Here is a 20,079-nt window from a genome sequence, read left to right on the forward strand (position 1 = left end):
TGCCAGGTCCCTGCCCCTAGCACAGGGGCGAGCATGGGGTGGCTGGGGCAAGCGTGGGGAGTCTTGGGGCAAGCATGGGGGCGAGCGTGGGGAGTCTTGGGGCGAGCATGGGGAGTCTTGGGGCGAGCATGGGGGAAAGTGTGGGGAGCCTTGAAAAAAAAAATAAAACAACCTGCCAAAGCTGGTTCTGGGTTTAATTCCAGTCAGGGCATGTAAGTTGGTTGCAGGCTCCTCCATGGCCTGGGCCCTCGTTGTGGTTCATGCAGGAGGCAACCAATCGATGTGTTTCTGTGATATTGATATTTCTCTCTGTCTTTCTCTCTCTCCTTCTAGTCTCACTAAAAATCAATGGAAATATATCCTCGGGTGAGGATTAATGAAATAAAGAAAGAGAGAGAGGAGGAGGAGGAGGAGGAGGAGGAGGAGGAGGAGGAAGAAGAAGAAGAAGAAGAAGAAGAAGAAGAAGAAGAAGAAGAAGAAGAAGAAGAAGAAGAAGAAGAAGAAGAAAAGAGAAAGAAACCCAATTTTAAAATATTCCAAACACCTTAGCATAGACTTAACCAAAGAAAATATACACTTGGCAAATAACACATGGAAAGATGCTCCACATCATGTGTCATCAGGGAACTGCAAATTTAAACAACAAAGAATTACTTACACACACCTGATAGAATGGCCATAAACCAGAATACTGACACCAAGTGCTATCGAGGCTGTGGAGGAACAGGATCGCTCACTCATTGCTGGTGGGGATGCAAAATGGCACAGCCACTCTGGAGCACAGTTTGGTGGTTTCTTACAAAACTAGACATGCTCTTAACAAATGATCTAGCAATCATGTTCCTTGGTATTTACCCAAAGGTGTTGAAAATTATGTCCACACAGAAGCCTGCACAAGGATGTTTGTAGCAGCTTTAGTCACAATTGCCAAAATTTGGAAGCAACCAAAATGTCCTTCAGTGGGTGAATGGATAAACTGTGGTACATCTAGGCAATGGAATAACTCAATGCTAAAAAAAGAAGTGAGCTATCGAGCCATAAAAAGACATGGAGAATCTTCAGTGCATGTGAGTAAGTAAAAGAAGCTGTTCTCAAGAGTCTACCTACTGCATGATTGCAACTATATGACCTGGAAAAGGTAAAAATATGGAGACAGTAAAAAGACCAAAGGTTGCCAGGTATTGGGGGAAGAGAGTTGAGTAGGCAGAGCAAAGAGGATTTTTAGGGCAGTGAAACTACTATCTGATGTTATAATGGTGGGTTCATCTTAGTATAAATGTGTCCAGACTCCTAGAAATTACAGCACCAAGAGTGAACCCTAATGTACACTCTGACCTCTGGGTGATGTGTTTTTAGTGTAGGTTCATCAATTGTAGCAAATGTAACAGCACTGTGGTAAGGAATGTTAATAATGGGGAGTTTATGTATGTGTGAGAGCCAGGGAGTATATAGGAAATACATATTTATATATGTATTTATTATACACACACACACTTTTGACTAGTGTGTGTGTGTGTGTATAATAAACACATACATATATATGTAATACAGACTATATCCCCATCTCTTATAAAAGCATAATAGGTTTCAAAATTTTTATTTACGTCATTCCTCACCTGTAAAGTGAAGCTAATAATAGCAAGTACCTTAAAGGATTGCAGGAACGATTGAATGAGTTAAGTTTGGAGGACAGTGCCTGGCTGGCACGCGAAAAGTGCCACATAAGTGTTAGCTACTGTAATTAATAAAAGATAGTTATACTTTGTGCTGTTGGAAAAGTAAGCTCAGCACCAAATTGGTAATAGGACTGATGTAAATTTGTAATTACTATGGAAAGTTATATCACTGCACAAATAAAATGCAAAACCAAAATTATGCCTTTTACCGCTCGCTATAATTGGGTAGTAGCTGCCACATCAGTGCTTGTATATTGAAACACCCACTGGAAGCTTGTGCAAGTTAGTTTAAACTAAGCAGTAAAATAATGTTTTGGAATCATTTTATACAAAAATAGTACAATACTTTTCAAATAAAGTTCTAGATTTCACTGCAAAAAAATAATAAGAGCAAGCTAATAGAGATTAAATCCAAACAATACATCATGTGGTGATATGTCACACAATTTCTCAGTCATTTTCTGGTGAGACTTCTTCATTTAATTTCAAAATTTTGAACAGATGACGTGCTCTTATCTTTGAGAAGGTGGAAGAAAAGAGAGGTGTGACCAACTTCCTTTGATAAGACATGGTGACACCTCCACAAAGAAAGGCAGAAACTTGACCCTTTAACCCTTTTTTATAACTTACACAGGACAACATCTAATTATAACTTATCCTATTTTCTTGAGGCATTTACTTACAATCTTCTATTTTCAAAAAAGTCTTAATAAGTAATTACATGCAGGGAAAAAAAAAATTCTCAGATTATCTCAAACTTCTATTTCCTTACCTTATAAATTGGACATACTTTCTTTTTTTTTTTTTATTGCTTAAAGTATTACAAAGGGTATTACATATGTGTCCATTTTATCCCCCCGCCCTAGACAGTCCCCTAGCCTCCCCTATCCCCCATACTTTCTTAATGGAATATAACCTCAAGGCCTTGTACACCAAGCCAAGAAACAACGGTGAGAGTCTGCCAAATCCATCTTTCCCAAATGAAACAAATATTGTCATGTGGTAAATATTCAAGAGTCTTGGTGTACAAGGCAGATTTATTCAAAGAGCTCCTGGATTAGTGAGCCAAATGTCTCCCAAATCCACCCACACTCATACCTTTAGTATTTCACAATTTCTACCAAATGGTCATTCTCTCCTCCTACCAAACTTAAGCTTCTTTGGGAAGTCTTACAGAATGGTTTTATTTCTCACATTCAACATTTCTATGTCTAAGATATACTTCGTCTTCCAATCATGTTCATGTGCAGCAAAAACAAAAGTTTAATAGTCTCCGAATTCCCATAAAATAGATTCTTGACTGATTATGTGATAAATGCTTTAAGAGTTGTCTTTTTTATGTTCATTTTCACTGGCTCTTTTACCCAAGAAAACACTGGATTTGCAAACCTCATCAGACCACAAAAGATCTATTTTATATCTGAGTGGAATGAATAGGTTTGGTCACAGCCCACACACAGAATCACATTAACCCTAGGAAGAGAGGCTGACAGATAAGGGTACCCAGTTGAAAGACATACCAGTAATGAAACTGAGTGTGATCACAACTCTGCCATTATCCCACTTATAAAAATTTTAAAAATTAACACATAATTTAATTCCAATATAGAACTAAGCAATATGATCTCTCAACCATCATGAAATAATAAGGAACCAACTTTGAAGTCCAAAAACTGAAATTCTTATCTTTTTCAATACAAAAGATATTTGTCTTTCATTCGTTCTGTACACTTACTCAGAGATTATTCTGTCCCTGGTAGTACTCTGGGCCCTTGGGATTGAAATAAAAAATAAAGGAAAAGAATTTCTTTCTTGGTTGGGGGTGGGAGGTGGAGAGACAATTAACAGTAAATCTAAAAATTAAATAAATTATGTAGTATGTTCAAAGATGAAACTCTTATTCAGAATACCACAAGAGGAATGAGTTGCGGGTGTAGGGAAGTGTCTATTTGTAATTTGAGATAAGATGATCAAGGCAAACTTTGTTGGAAGATAATAATTGATTAACGACAAAATGGAAGAAAGGAAGCAAGCCATGAGGACATCTGGAGGAAAGGTATTTCAGAAAGAGATAATGGCCAGTGCAGGGAATCTAAGGAAGCAAAGTGCAGAGGCAATGCAGAGGCCAGCATGTTGGAGCAGGTGAATGAGAGAGGTCCCGTAGGAGAGAGGACACTTAGGAAGCTGTTGCAGGGGTAATCCAGGGGAGACGTGACAGTAGCGTGGCAGCAGTGGAAAAGGTGAAACCTGGCCAGATTTTGAAAGTAGAGTCAGTAGAATTTCTTAGCAAAAATTAATTCAATATTCATCATCAATAGGTCATCACTGAGAAAGGAAAAAGAGAAAGAGAATGTGCCATCTCCTGGATGTCTACTAGTGAGCCAGGAGCTGTGCTAAGTTCTGTCCTCAATACCGCAGCAGCGAGCTGTGAGCTAATAGTAAAATGATGGCGCCCTCAACATGGACTCTGAATTCATAAGGAATTTCCAAGTCTCCTCTTTAATATTCTGCTGCCTCAACTTCTTTTTTTTTTTTTCAATAATGAAAATATAAAGGGTGCCAAATGTATGAACGCTAAAGAGCAAAAAGTAGCACTGTCGTGTTGCCAGCTTTTGAACTTGCTTCTAAAATCTTGGTTGCCAGAGAATCCTAAAAGGAGCGAAAACAAAACAAAACAAAAACACCTGTACAGTTAGAAACCTTTGACAGAGAAAACATTAAGCAAAGAGACTCAGAAGTGGACATGAACCCGGTGGCGGGGAGGGGGAAGGGGGGGGATCTTCAAAATAGAAAATTCCTGGGAAAAGCAAACATGCCAAATACAATCCTTATTTGTAGCACAGAAGGGGAAGCAGTGAAGTGTTATTTAGACTTGGAAGTCAGAATTACACAGAAAGTCCTCCAATCTCATTTTCGCATAACCTTGGTTACCCCAGTCCCCGGATCATTTGTCTGTTCCTCTGCTGAACACAGGAAACTGGCCGGACAGGAATGGTTAGTACTCAGCTCTCTCTAGGGTAGCAGCTGGTTTAAAACAAATGTTACAGGTAATGCTTGTGTCCCATGTTGCATAGCCAGTTAGGACTGAACCCAGATTCTGATACAGAAGAGTGTAAGTAGGTTTTTGGCCACTTCTCTGAAAAATGTTGGTTTCTGTGTAAGAGCCAGGTCACTGCCCTGCAAGGGTTATAAAATTGATCTGTTGTCCCTTAATATTTTTTTCTCAATTGTGCATAGGTCAGAAATTTAGTTCCAAACAACTTTTCTCACTATTCCCAAAGTGTTTTCCTTTGTTCACCATGCCACCTAACACATGCCCATACCTTGCCAATAAGCCTTGATTCAACCTCCAAATGGATTCCCTCTTGTTACTGCCTACTTCAAATTCACTTGCCATGACTTGCCATCTCCTTCACACCTTCCCTGATCATTCTGGCTCATGTAGCCTTTTTCCTAAACGGCCTATTTCTACATTGCTGATTCCAGGACTAATCATACCACTTGTGAGGCTGTTAAAGTGTCATAACTGTAGCTGGGATGATGGTGATGTGCACAATTTATTTTTTTAAAATATATTTTATTGATTTTTTTACAGAGAGGAAGGGAGAGGAATAGAGAGAAGCATCGATGAGAGAGAAACATCGATCAGCTGCCTCCTGCACACCCCCTACTGGGGATGTGTCCGCAACAAAGGTACATGCCCTTGACCAGAATCGAACCTGGGACCCTCCAGTCCACAGGCAGCCGCTCTATCCACTGAGCCAAACCGGTTAGGGCCACAATTTAGATGTAAAAAGACGCATTGATAATTTTCTGCAACTGAACACTGCACTGCTCATGATTTTCCATTTCTTCTCAGTAGCAAAACAAGACTTTTTTTTAATCTTGCAAATTTAGAAACCTGTCAATTCCAGATTTAAAAATCAGTCTTTTCTTTAACTCTCAGTAGTCAGTTCCAGATTATTTTTCTTCCCCTCCCCTCCTCTTCTTTCTGGGTAACATCAAGTTTGGGGAGGGGCTCAGATAGTACCACAGATATAAGGCAGAAGAGGGGAGGTGAGGAGAGGGCCTCCTTAGCTCTGGGGTCCTCATCTGCTCCCACAGGTTCCCACAGCGACGTGATGGGGCAGCCTATTCTGCTCTTGGCCTTTTTCACCACTGCATGGGGAGCTGACACTCACAGTCCTTTGCTTTTAGCTGACATACTTGGGTCCTCCTCGTTCAAATGGCAGAAACTTGCTCAGTTCTCTGGCTTTCTCACCCTGGGCCCTCCTTGGGAGCATCAGAAACTTTTGAAAACTCTTACAAAGCCTGAAGAAGGCCATCTTAGGCTCCTTTCCCCCCTTGTCCCACCTTACCTCGCTTGCTAATCCACACTCCAACTCCATGCTCAGCTCCTCTGAGAGGATGCAGTGCCAGGGGTGGGCAAACTTTTTGACTCGAGGGCCACAATGGGTTCTTAAACTGGACTCAGAAGAAGGAGCTGCGGCCGTGTTTCCCGACGTTGCCATGTTAACACTGCTGCTGGTGAAGGAGCGGAGGGGAGAGCAAGAGAACCCTCCGCTCTTTCGGCTCTGCGGGCCCGATAGAACAGCTGAACGGGCCAGATCCGGCCCGCGGGACGTAGTTTGCCCACAGCTGCCTTAGACCATGTTCTGAGAGAAAAGACACAAATCCTCTATGCTCTGGGCTCCCCTAAATGTCTGCTGTTCTCTCATTTCCCCACAGGACATAGAATGTGGCCTACGAAGAGGATAGAAGGACACATTTCTCATTAAGCTCTAAATTCTTTTTCCCCTTTCTCATCACCAAGCTCCAGTCCTAGCCCGCACTTCTTTAAAAATATGGTATTTTCTGTTAATGTGGGAAGAATAAAAATGTCTCACTTTGTCCTATGTTCTTTTCCATTCTCTAGTTTATTGATTAAAATGTACCCTCTGAATCTTTCAGACTTTAATCTTGCCGATCAATGCTAAGACTTTCAAGTTCAAAGTTAAGCATTGATTCTCTTATATTATTCTTTGTATATGAAGAAACAAACCTACACTGAAGACAGTGCCATTAACCAGTCTGAATGATAAGGAATGGGGCAGTCATGAAAGGCATTGAAAATCACATGATTTAAAATAAAAATTATATTCCACTAATATGTCATTTTTTTGCTCACTAAATATAAGCTCTCCATTGTCATCTACTTATACATCTTACATATTCCCAAAGCTAGGCATTTCATAGGATTCTTAACTTGTTAAGTGAATAAAGAGAGCCAAATCAAGAAAAGTAGATATTCAGAAATGTATAAAAATGCCTTCATGCATTGGGAAAAGGAAGATTAATGCTAATAGTTATAATAACAATCAATGACTTTTCTGGCTATGTAACAGATGCTGTTGTAGTACTCTACATGTATTTACAAATTTAATCCTTGAAATCTTCTGCATGGTGGGTACACTGCTGAGGTGCACAGAGGTAAAACCATTTTCCCAGTGTCAAATATCTGAGATCTGGGAAACTGAATTTCACCTCGGGCAATCTGATTCCATTGTTTGAATGCTTAGCAATTCTGCCAGTGCTGCCTCTCAGTAGGATCCTTTTTATAGATATGCCAATTAAAACATGCAAATTCATGCCAAACCATTCAATGTATCTCATCTCTGCCTTCAACCACTTTGAACTTGAAATTATATTTGAGATTTTGCCTGAAAAGCTTCCTCTAAAAATATTAGATGTTCAGATAGGCTTTTTCTTATTTTTGCATATGGTTTTCTCCTTTTCCTAATTACACTGAAATTTCAGTGTGTGTGTGTGTGTGTGTTTAATGAATACTCTTATTCTCATTTTTTAGATTCTGACTTAGAGAATTCATCTTTCTACCTTCATGTCAATTATTATTATTATTATTATCTGTGCTTTTAAAATTCTGTTTAATTTCCTTCTCTCAGGGCATTTTGTAGATTAATTTTCCAGGCCGTCCTACCAACTGAGGCAAAGCTCTTTTCTACTCTACTGATGACCTGTAAACATGTGTCCTTTAAGTCAGGTTAATGTTTTTGTTATCTGCTGCATAGATTTTTCTCTTCTATAGCCTAACATTTCACCCAAGCTATGCTTCTCACATCTGAAATGACTTAAACATTTTTTTTCTACATCTGCTAAAGTCCTACTTTCCATGAATCAAAACCACTGTATGCACATCTTCTCAATAGGAAAGAGTTTGGCAAAACCTAACAAACAAATCCAGCATCCCTGCCCCCACCATATGCTGTGTATTTGTTCTTATCCTATGTGCTACATTTCCTTAATGCAGTTCAAAGGCTCTCCAGGGACCGGGATCAGGACTGCTCAAACTTAAGCCGACATTATATATCACATGGATGCTCAGTAAACAATAACCAAAGACAATGATGATGATGGCACATTGGTTCCAATTGGCCCTAAATTAATATTATAACTTGGAGATTCCCTCATATAATTAGATTCCCTCATATGTTTTTCACAATGCAAAATTTTGAACAGCAACCTAATTCTTATTAGTGCTCCCCAGTTTTCAATTGTTTGCACTCTAGTGATTATTTATAAAAAAACTCTCAATAGGATACGTATAGTCATAAGCACCACGCCCTAATTTTTTGCTTTGTCAAACAAAAGATGCTTGTTAGTTTTACTGTTAACATCTTGATCATGCTGACTCCACCATTCAGTGCATGGCTGTCTCCATGCGAGTGAAAAGTTGAGCCTTGGAGGTACATGCCATCAGTAACAAGAATAGGAACCAAAAGGTCGCAGAAATTAGCCGAGCCGTGATAACACAGGGCATTAGGGTATGGATTGGCCAACTCCAGTTAAGAGAGTGTCTTAGGTCAGTTTCCTAGAAACAGGTGTGACACAACTTTATGAGCAAGATATTTATCTACGGCATGTTGTGGGTTTGGTTCCAGACCACCACAATAAAGCGAATATCATAATGAAGCAAGTCACCAAGATTTTTGGCTTCCCAGTGCATATCGAAGTTCTGTTTGTACTATTTTTTAGTCTATTAAGAGCACAAAAGTATTATGTCTAATAAAATAATGTAAGTACCTTAATTTTAAAATATTTTCTTACTGAGAAATGTTAATCATTGTCTGAGCCTTCACAGAGCATAACCTTTCAGCTGATAGTGTCCTGCCTCAATGCAGATGGTTGCTGACTGGTAAGGGTGGTGGTTGTGAAGGTTGGTGGTGGCTGAGGCAGTTCTTACAACAAGACTACAAGAAAAGTTTGCTGCACCTATTGACTCCCAGGTAAATGATTGGAGCATTTTATTGTTAGTTGCAGGTTTCCCAAATTATATTGCTGGCACACTAAGACACTACGCGTAGCGTTAGCAAGCCCCACATATGCCTAAATTTCTTTCTATCAGCTCTGTAGCTCTTCACTTTTGAACGAAGCAAACCACTAATTCTAAACATTTGAAGAATTCTCCAATCTGAAAGGAATAAAATACCACACACACACACACACACACACACACACACACACACAGTAGAGAAAATAACAACAGACCCAGAATGCATTAAAAAAGGACCACATAAAAATGCCAATTAATGATTTCTCAGAGAAATGGAAAGATACTTCACTAACATAAATAGATGTAGTGGAAATAAGCAGAAACAAAGCTTGGCTGGCAGGAAGAGAGATTTTAGAAAATCTTTTAAAAATGAAACAGAAAAGCAAGTAACAGGAAACTGATAGCAGGGGGAGGGTGGGAGGAAGAGCTGAAAGATCAATCTATGGTATCCAATTTCTAAATAAGAAAGATCCTAGAAAGAAAAAATGAGAGATGAAAGACAGAAATTAGCAAAAGCATAATTAAAGATAGGTCTTCAAATCTGAAGGACATGAACCTTGTTTGAAAGGTGAAATTTCAAGACAAAAAAGAAAATTATATGCACCCCAATGCATATCACTATAAATTTTAGAGTATCAGAAATAAGGCCATCATTCCTAAAATGTTTTTCAGAAAAAAAAGTTACATTTCTCAGTAGCAAGATCAGATAATAGAAGACATAAATACAATTCCTCCAAATATGTAAATGTTTACTTAAAACTCATAGTGTAAGCTTATTTTATTGAATTGTGAAACTTTTTTATTTACAAGGGCAAATAATATTTACACCATACACCTCCTTTTAAGAAATCTTGGAGGTAATATTAGCAAGATGACAGAATAGAAGTCCTATATTATCCTTCCTCCTATGGACATACCAATTCAACAGCATTATACAGATCAATTTCTTTTCTGATAAATTCAGAAATTAGGTGAGAGGCTCTTGCATCCCAGGCAGATGCAAAACCATCCACATCAAAACTGGTAGGAAAATTAGAGACATCCTCTCATCATAATCCTTACCTCTGACAGTGAGCCAGATGATCAGGAGGAAACCTCTAGCTCTTAGCTTATTCCTCAGGGAGAGAGAGTTAGATCGCATATCCAACTTAACTTTTCCAGGTGCTACCTGAAGGACTGGGCTTTTGTCTTGCCTGTCTAGGAGCATTGGCTGGGCCTGGCATACAGTAGGCCCCTGGGACTGCAGAGAATAAAGGTTGTGGTTAAAACTAGTGCATGCACTCACTACAGTTTGTTTCCCTGGCTCAATGCAGAGTGAATGAGCATTAACAAAACAAAACAAAAAATGTTCCAGCCCAGCCGGCATGGCTCAGTGGTTGAGCATCAGCCTATGAAGCAGGAAGTCATAGTTTGATTCCCAGTCAGGGCAGGGCACATGCCCGGGTTGCAGGGTCGATCTCCAGTGTAGGGTGTGCAGGAGACAGATGATCAATGATTCTCTCTCCTCATTGATGTTTCTATCTCTCTCTCTCAAACCAATAAAAATATATTTTAAAAAAATGTTTTAGCTTCTCCCTGAGGAAGGAAAGACTTGGCCCACATGTCAAATGTTCTTTTTCAGGAGTTGCCCAAGGAACAGGATTCTGTCTCACCTTGCTTGGCACATTGATGGGACTGGTCATATTTTAGACATCTGCGAGCCTCAAAGAAGGAAGACAGCAGATTACACTCCCATGAAGGTTGGAAAGGCCCACAGAAGCTCTGGCCAAGGTGATTGGTGAGAGTCTTATCCTGTATGAGGCCAATACACGAATGTTCACAGCAGTTTTATTCATAATTGCCCAAACTCGGAAGCTATTATGATGTCCTTCACTGGGTAAATGGATAAGTAAACGATGGCATATGCAGACAATGGAATATTGTCTTATGCGGAAAAGAAATAAGCTATCAAACCATAAGAAGATATAGAGAAACCTTAACTGCATATTACTAAGTGAAATAAACCAATCTAAAAAGGCTGAATACTATATGATTCCAACTACTTGACATTCTGGAAAAGGCTTAGAATACATGTGTAAAACATTGTACAAAACAGAAGCAGAATATACTTTCATCTCAGGAACACATGGAATAGTTTCCAGGATAGATTACATGTTAGGTCAAAAACAAGTCTTAATAAATTTAAGAAGTTTGAAGTACTTTTCCAAGCACAATGGAAGGAAACTACAAGTCAATAGCAAAAGAAAAGCAGAATAACTCAGTCTCAGGATTAGTCTCTTGAAGTAGAGAGAGGCAAGCATTCTCTGTTGGGTACTGTCCCAATTTCTGACTCAGAATCCATGAGTATAAACAACAGTTGCTTTTCATCACTAAATGTTAAGAGGGTTAAGTTGCCAGTTATAGTAACTAGATCGGGTAAGTGACAAAATCTCTCTGTGCTTTTGATTCCTCATCTATAAACTGGGCATAATAATACCTCATAGGCATGGTAAGAATTTCAAAGTACATAGAAGGAATTTAGAGAAGGCCTGGAAATTCTAAACTCTTTATTATAATGGTAGCTGTTGTTGTTATTGTTATTATTAATATTATTCATCTTCTGAAAAAACCTTTAGCTAGGAAGCAACACAAGTATCTGAAGTGCTGCCTATAACAATATGCTGCTAAGGGATACTGTATTATAAATCTTAGCAGAAATGACATAAATCTTACTGGTGACCTTGTTGCCATACTGAGCAAACAAGCCAATTTTATGTCTTCTCTTTTGGCTTCAGATTATATAACATATGTGTTTCTACAAAAAGAGAGAGAGAGATGGAGAGAGAGAGGGGGGGGGTTGATTTGGTTTTTGTTGTTTTATTTGTTTATTTCTTTTTTTAATTGAAAGAAAAGCAGTTGAATAATCCAAAATTAATACAATTACATATTGGTGGCAGCATGTGAGTAAGCTAAATCATGTCTGTTACATGAGGAATTAGACAGAAAATGTTTTAAAACTATAAATCAAAGTATAGTAGTTGAGTTATATTTTTAGAGATGATATTTTTTTAAAATCGTTACAAATAAACCCTCAGTTAATGTTTGTTGACTTTAGAAGTACTGAGGGTGAGCACTGGTGGTTTGGGAGAACAAGGGAACCATTTTATTTTATTAAAAGCTCTTCAGTACCATTTTATTGTTATATTATACATTAGTTACTTTGACTTAAAAGTTAAAGTTCTTTTTAAAATAAAAATATTTCCAAGAGCAGAAGTCCTTTTGCTTCAGGCTAAAATTACCAGAATTTTTATAGAGAAGAGTAAATGTCTAAACAGTTATTCAGTAAAATAAAGTGGCTTTCTCTGACAATATGAAAGGCTACCCACAGTAATACATGAAGGGCTATCCAGAAATCATAGCAATATCCAAATAAAAATATCAAAATCTCTTAAAAGTACCTTCAATATCCATGCTAAGGTTCTAAATGGAATCCTACATTAAAAGAATGGACATTGTAACATTTGCTTCTACAAGCATGCATGTTTGGAATAGATGCAAAATCCTTAGAGATGCTCACATCTTCAGATTCTCACCATCCTCCAGAAAAAATGGTTTAAAATAAAAGACAAAAATATTCTGAATTAAATTATCAGGGACATATAGTAGGAAACATCCAAAAATATGTATGTCATTCTTAATCTTGAAGGCAGCCAGAGAAAGCAATGGAAAGAAGATTAAATTGAATGCGTGGGATTCAAATTATGAGAATGCAAATTGGACATACTTGAATAACTCTAAGTATAACAAGCTAATTTGGTGTTCCTTATGTAAATAAACTTAAACAAATTGCAGACTTGCAAAGAAATCAAGCTTCATAGCTGCAAAATCTCACATCAAAACCACAAATATTTTAGGTAGATTTGCCCAATAGCATCCAAGAAGATAAAATCTTCAATGCTTATGTAATCATAAACTCTACACTATAAAGAACTGCTTGCCTAAATGGAAGTTAGAAGTATGCATTAATAAAAAAATGTTATTATTAGAAAATTTGTCTACTTCTAAGAGCTTCTTATTTTATTTTCATATGGCATAATAAGAAGAGCTTTTCCAAAACTTTTAATTTTTGCTTGGTATACCAGTACTTTTTGCCTTGCCTTTTAGTTAACATCTATTATAATTACTTTTATTATAAAAAAATTCCTCTTGGATACTGCTTTTTAAGACTCCTGAATTCATAAGGTATTCAACATTTAATAACATAGTAAAGTAAAAGTATGTTTTTGTTGTTTTGTTTTTAGTAGAAGCTATTTTATTTAAAAAAAAAAAAAGTATTTATGTAAGCATGCTACAAGATATTTGGGATGTAAATTCTTCCCAGAATGATCATGCTGACTCCATCATTCAGATCATAGTTGTTTCCGTGGAAGTGAAAAGGTGAGCCTTGGAGGTACATGCCATTAGTAGCAAGAATGGGAGCTAAAAGGTCACAGAAACTAGCTGAGTCGTGATAACATAGGGCATTAGGGTATGGATTGGCCAACTCCAGTTAAGACAGTGTCTTAGGTCAGTTTCCCTAGAAGCAGACTGTGACACAACTTCATGAACAAGATACTTATCTATGACATGTTGTGTGTTTGGTTCCGGACCACCACAATAAAGCAAATACTGTAATAAAGCAAGCCACCAAGTTTTTTTTGGTTTCCCAGTGCATATCTAGAAGTTATATTTACACTATTCTGTAGTTTATTAAGAATGCAAAAGTTTTATATCTAAGAAAATAATGTAAATATCTTAATTTTAAAATATTTTCTCTACTGAGAAATGTTAACTATTGTCTGAGCCTTCACTAAGTATAACCTTTTAGTTGATAGAGTGTCCTGCCTCAATGTAGATGGTTGCTGACTGATAAGGGTGGTAGTTGTTGAGGGTTGGGTAACTGAGGTAGTTCTTACAGTAAGACAACAATAAAATTTGATCCACCCATTGGCACTTCCTTTCACAAATGATTTTTCTGTAGCATGTGATGCTGTTTGATAGTTTTTTAGCCACAGTAGAACTTCTGTCAAAGTTGAAGTCAATCCTCACAAATCCTGCCACTGTTTTATCAACTAAATTTATGTAATATTCTAAACCTTTAGTTGCCATTTCAACAATCCTAATAGCACCCTCACCAGGATTAGATTCTGTCTCAAGAAACTACTTTTTTTTTTGCTCATCCATAAGAAGCAACTCCTTATCCATTTAGGTTTTATCATGAGACTGCAGCAATTCAGTCATATCTTCAGACTCCACTTCCAATTCTAGTTCTCTTCCTATTTCCACCACATCTGCAGTTACTTAAATAATTCCATTGAATTCTTATATAATAAGACTTGAAAGCAGATGCTATGTTAGCTGGTATTGAAACAAAATTAGTCTTGTTGTCCATATCCATCAGAGCTCTTGGGTAGTCAGATGCATTGTCAATGAACAGTCATATTTTAATAGGAATCTTTTGTTTTCTCAACTAAATATTTACTTAAAGAATTCAGTAAACCATGTTGTGAACAGATATGCTGTCATCTAGGTTTTGTTTTTTTTGTTTATTTATTTAGCACAGGCAGAGTAGATTTAGCATAATTCTTAATGGCCATAGAATTTTCAGAATAGTAAATGAGCATTGGCTTCACCTTAAAGTCATCAGCTGCATTAGCCCCTAACAAGAGAGTCAGCCTGTCCTTTGAAGCCAGGCACTGACTCCTCCTCTCTTATTATGAAAGTGTTAGATGGCATCTTCGTCCAAGATAAGGCTGTATTCCAGTAATGGTAGACAGATTCAGTATTATGGTTTGAGGAAAACTAGTTTTCAGGTTTCATACTAACCTAGGAGATTTTTTTTTTTGCCCAGGCTCTCAATTCTAAAAGAGCAGTCTATATTCACCACCTCAGGAAAATAGCAAAATCACCTTTCATTACACCTGGTTAGAAAGGCAACTATGATTATGCATAAATTAAAAATCCTAACGGTACTTTCTAGAAACAACTTGTATGAACACATGCCACATGCACATATGTACTTGTTAAATTTCAGGATAATATAAAAGTAAAAAATAGTAGTCTGGATGATTACATAGAACTGAAAAAGATTTCTGTAGATTGAAAGATCGAAAAAGATGCCCTCAACCAGACAATGCTATTTAACACATTAAAATGTCAAATTCTACATTTAGGTTCAAAGAATCTTTTGAATCACATAGAAAAGTCACCACATTTGGTTAATTACAAGTTCACAACATGAACCAAGAATGGAACAACCCATCTCCTAGGAAGATGATAACCTTAGCTGAGACTGGGTTATCAGTGTTCAGACCTTAAAAGGGATTGTTCCTTTGCACAGGTTAAATCATATCTAGGTCATTCTATCAATCTTTGTACACAAAGATTTTGAAGGACAAAATGAAAATATAGTGTTCAGTAAAGAACAACTAGAATGGCAATTCTTTTTTAAACTATAAGAAATAGCCTCGTCTGTGTGGCTGCTCAGTGGTTGAGTATCCACCTATGAACCAGGAGGTCATGGTTTGATTCCTGGGCAGGGTACATGCCCAGGTTGCAGTCTCGATCCCCAGTGTGGGGCACACAGGAGGCAACCGATCAATGATTCTCTCTCTCATTGATGTCCCTATCTCTCTCCCATTCTCTCTGAAATTAATAAAAGTATATTTTAAAAAATACAAAATCTATACTATCTATAACTTAATATGCATCACTGATTTTTATCTAATACCTACCAAACCCAGACACACATGACTCCAAAACTTACAGCAAATAACAAAAACAGAAACCAGATTCACTTACAGTTAATAGGGAAAAATGTCTTTATCTAACACATGTAATATTGGCTTTTTAAGGGGAAAATTTGTTTAAAAAATAAAAATAAATAAGCAAAAATATTTGTGGGCTTTAGTTATAGAAGGAAGAGAGACATTGTAATATATAATGCAGGAAAAAGTTTGTATCAGATTTTACAGGGTATATTCCTTACTCGTTCTTCCTAACAGAAAAACAATCAGTTGGCTATGGGTTGTATGAACATGCTGTTAGAAAACGAAAAGTTGACGTTTGAATCCAGGCCAAGATATAAAAGATTCACCTTAGATATTTACTCAGGATTTACAAAAGTTTATTTTAAGGTTAAGAAACTTGCATAACCAAGTTTTTATCAAAGTTTATGTAACTTTGATAATACATATACATAAAATACCAAAAATTAAACCCATGATTGGACAAATATAGTACCTTTAAAGTTACATAAAAAAATTTAGTAATCCTTTAGCATTAATCATAGCCCATTTTAAACACAAAGAGTTTCAATTTATGTTAGTTTTAGTTCCTGTGACCTAATGGATTTCCTTAAGAGAACTATATTGAATAGTTTCTTCCTAATGCTAAAAATAATAGCTATATAATTAAGAAAACTTGAAAAGTTTTATTTTTACCTACAGAACATCTTTCCAGTTATATTTAAATAATTCATCCTTCCTTTAACCCTCAATATTCTCTGTTAAAAACTAAAAAAAAAATTGTTTATATTTTTATTTGTACCAATATATGAAATTATATTTAAAGGAGACAATAAATAGACTTGCACAGGAAAAAGTAAGAAAAAAATTAGCAAACAAAATTGCAACTTATAAAGGTTCAATAAGAGTGGCTGAATAATGAATACATTTAGGTGAACACTTTTCTTATGATGTACGTTGGAGTGTGTGCTGTAAAAACTTTTCTGGAAGGCATTTTGACAATAAGTATAAAGAGAGTTCATGTGTATATACTCAATGATTCCACCCCTAGGATTTTATCCAAAATAAATAAGTATGCCACAACGTTTATTCAAACCTTCTCATAAAAACTGAAACAAGTTAAAGGGACATGAGTATTGTTTTTTTAAATATACATAATCATATAACCAAAGAATTATGCATAATTCAGCTGTTGGTTAACATGAAAAGGATATTCAAGTGAAAAAAACCTGGTTATAGAAGAACACATGTAACGTGAACATTTTTATATGCTCAGGAAAGATAGTATGGAAAAGAATCCTAACTATTAGCAATGATCATGGCTGAGTTTGGGAGTAGGGAATGGACTCGCAGGTAAGCAGCTTGTACAGTCTTTCAAAAATATTTATAAAAAATATTTATTGTTACATTAAACTACTAACTTTCTAACTTTATAATATAATGATAAAGCTGATGATTTTAAAAGTTCTATGAAATTGTTTCTCTAAAGTAGTTTATTTTAAAAATGTATTTTTAAATCACTGTAAGCCAGCGGTTTTCAACCTGTGGGTCACGACCCCTTTGAGGGGTCGAACGACCCTTTCACAGGGGTCGCCTAAATACATCCTGCATATCAGATATTTACATTACGATTCATAACAGTAGCAACATTACAGTTATGAAGTAGCAACGCAAATAATTTTATGGTTGGGGGTCACCACAACATGAGGAACTGTATTAAAGGGTCGCGGCATTAGGAAGGTTGAGAACCACTGAGTCTAAGCAAAGTAAAATATCCCCAAAATATTAATGAGTATGTTCCTGCCATATAGTCCCAAAGGTGCTAAATCTTTTGCTGCCATCTGCTGGAATGTGGTTACTAATGCATGTTGCGAGATTTCCTTCCCTCTGGGAAAAAAACTTTCCAAAGGATGATGATAATGATAATAATAATGATGATGATGATGATGATGATGATGATGATGATGATAATGATGGAACTCGAACATGAGTGCAACGCAAAATAAAAATTAGTTTTTGTGAATAGTGTTGAAATTTTGTTTTATTCTTGTCAACTACCATTGGATTCTGGCCCTTCTTCCCTTGAAAATCCTGAAATAAATGACCTTTACAAGGAAATTTCCTACTAAGTGATGCCTGGGCTTTCTTCAATACTAGATTTAATTCCACAAAAACTCATAAAGTTTTTGTGCCAAAACATGTAAATTAGTGATTTTTCTTTTCTATCTCGAAACCAGATTTGTCTTAAAAGGAAGGAGCACAAAGCAGGAAGGGGCCAAGCAATCTTAAACAGATGAATGAAAGGGGGAGATTAACATGGGATAAATGATACATAAAAATACCTTTTGCAGTGTGTGCTACTGATCAGGGAAGAAATAAAATACTAGATCAACTCCTTAAGTAAGAACAATGTGGTTTTTGTATATACAAAACATGATTAAAAACAAAGATTTCTTAAAACCACAATAATATAAGAGTCTATGTAACAAATGAGTCTTGTCTGGGACATTTCACAGGTGAACATAATATATTTTCAAACTTACCTGAATCTCAAGATGCTATCATATCTCCTTTTTTTAAAATGTAAAATCTATATACATAAAAGGTTAATATGCTAAGTGTCCCTCTGACCTTCCCACTGGTCGCTATGATGAGCACTGACCACCAGGGGACAGATGCTCAGTGCAGGAGCTGCCACGCTGCAGTGACTTGGCAGTGGAGGTTCTCGGGTGACCCACCCTGAAAACAGAGATGAGGAACCCCAATTCCTCATGGGGCCACGCGATTCCACCTTTGTGGGTTAAGTTGTTGCTGGGGCACTGTTAGCCTTGAATCTGGTTTACTGCACATTTGTGTTTGCATTTTACACCCTGTACAACAGCAACTTTGCAGAGTGCCCTCTCATACTCCAGGACCCCTCAGGGGATGTCAGTGAGCTGGTTTCAGCCCCATCCCAGCAGGCCAGGCAGAGGGACTTCACCTGCCAGAGGGACTCCACTCACTCCACAGATACCTTTTGAGCCGCAGTGCCACCCCAGGTGTGCTGGCCGGGGAGGGGCCAAGGGAGGTTGGCTCCAGGGCATGTTGGGCTCATCCCCCGAATTCCCACCTCATTGGCCACCTTCTAATTAATTTCCTTTCAATGTGCACGAATCCATGCACTGGGTCACTCGTGTAGATATAAAAAGCAGAAATTTTACAGAGTTTAGGAAAGACTGAATCAAATGATATGAGTAAAGTATGCAGAATTATACTAGGCACAAGACAGCAATATACAGGGTGTAGAGATAGTATCCGTTCAGATCATGCATCTTTGTCTAAAACAATATCTGTAGAGAGCATTGAACTAAAGACACTACCCTGGTAACAAAAATAATTTGTTTAGAATGACAAGTTCTGAGTTTGAATCATGTTTCTCTTGCTATATAGTAATTCATGTGTCTCTACATGACAATATAAAAGAATACATACTGGTATATTTGACTAACAATAGCCAGCTTCCATCACTCATCAGATGCTGATGAACACATTTAAACAGTGTAGTTAGTCAGAGTTGTCTTTCCTCAAGATACTGATACTTCCCTTCTATGAGTCTTCTCCTGATCCCACAAATAAAAACTAACACTTGGAATGAGTTTTCAGCAGTGTGGACAAGGGATGACTTCTGTCTAGGTGCTTTGTGGCTGAGTTGCATAAAGAGTGTATCTGGTATTGACTGAATTCAATCCCAGGCACTCTTGCAAGTATTCCACCTGCATTATTTCATGTATACACCCAGCAAAGCGTTAAGGTGGTCAATCTTATTATCTCCCCCTTGTTTCTTTTCAGACGAGGAAAGTGGGGCATAGACATGTTAACTTTTACGACTTCACAGGGGCATAGGGAAGGGGCGCCAAGATTCAAACCTGCAGTGAGACTCCGGAGTCTGCAAACGTCACCATCGTGCTATTCTGTCCCATTCGTCCGTACACTATTCTGTCAGCCGAGTCACAGGCTTCATGTTCTATTTGTGGCAAAACGAAGAATACGCTTTGGCTCACGCAGCAGGTGCGGATGGAGGCCCTCGTTCCACTGGCTCAAGGCTCTGGGCGCCCGAGTGGGAGCGGGACGGGTCCTGTCTCCTAGGCAACAACGGAAGCCCAGGCGGCCGAGGCACACCCCTCTCCCAGGACCCGGAGGGCTGACGTCATTTCCTCCGTCTGGACGGTTGCCCCAGCGACGCGTGGGGCCCTTAGGAGGTGTCGGGTACCCGAGAGACCTGGCAGTAGGGAAGTCACTTCCTTCCGGAGACGCTGTTTCCTAGCAACCG

Source organism: Myotis myotis, unplaced genomic scaffold (genome assembly GCF_014108235.1).
Source record: "Myotis myotis isolate mMyoMyo1 unplaced genomic scaffold, mMyoMyo1.p scaffold_m19_p_6, whole genome shotgun sequence".
NCBI classification, from domain to species: Eukaryota; Metazoa; Chordata; class Mammalia; order Chiroptera; family Vespertilionidae; genus Myotis; species Myotis myotis.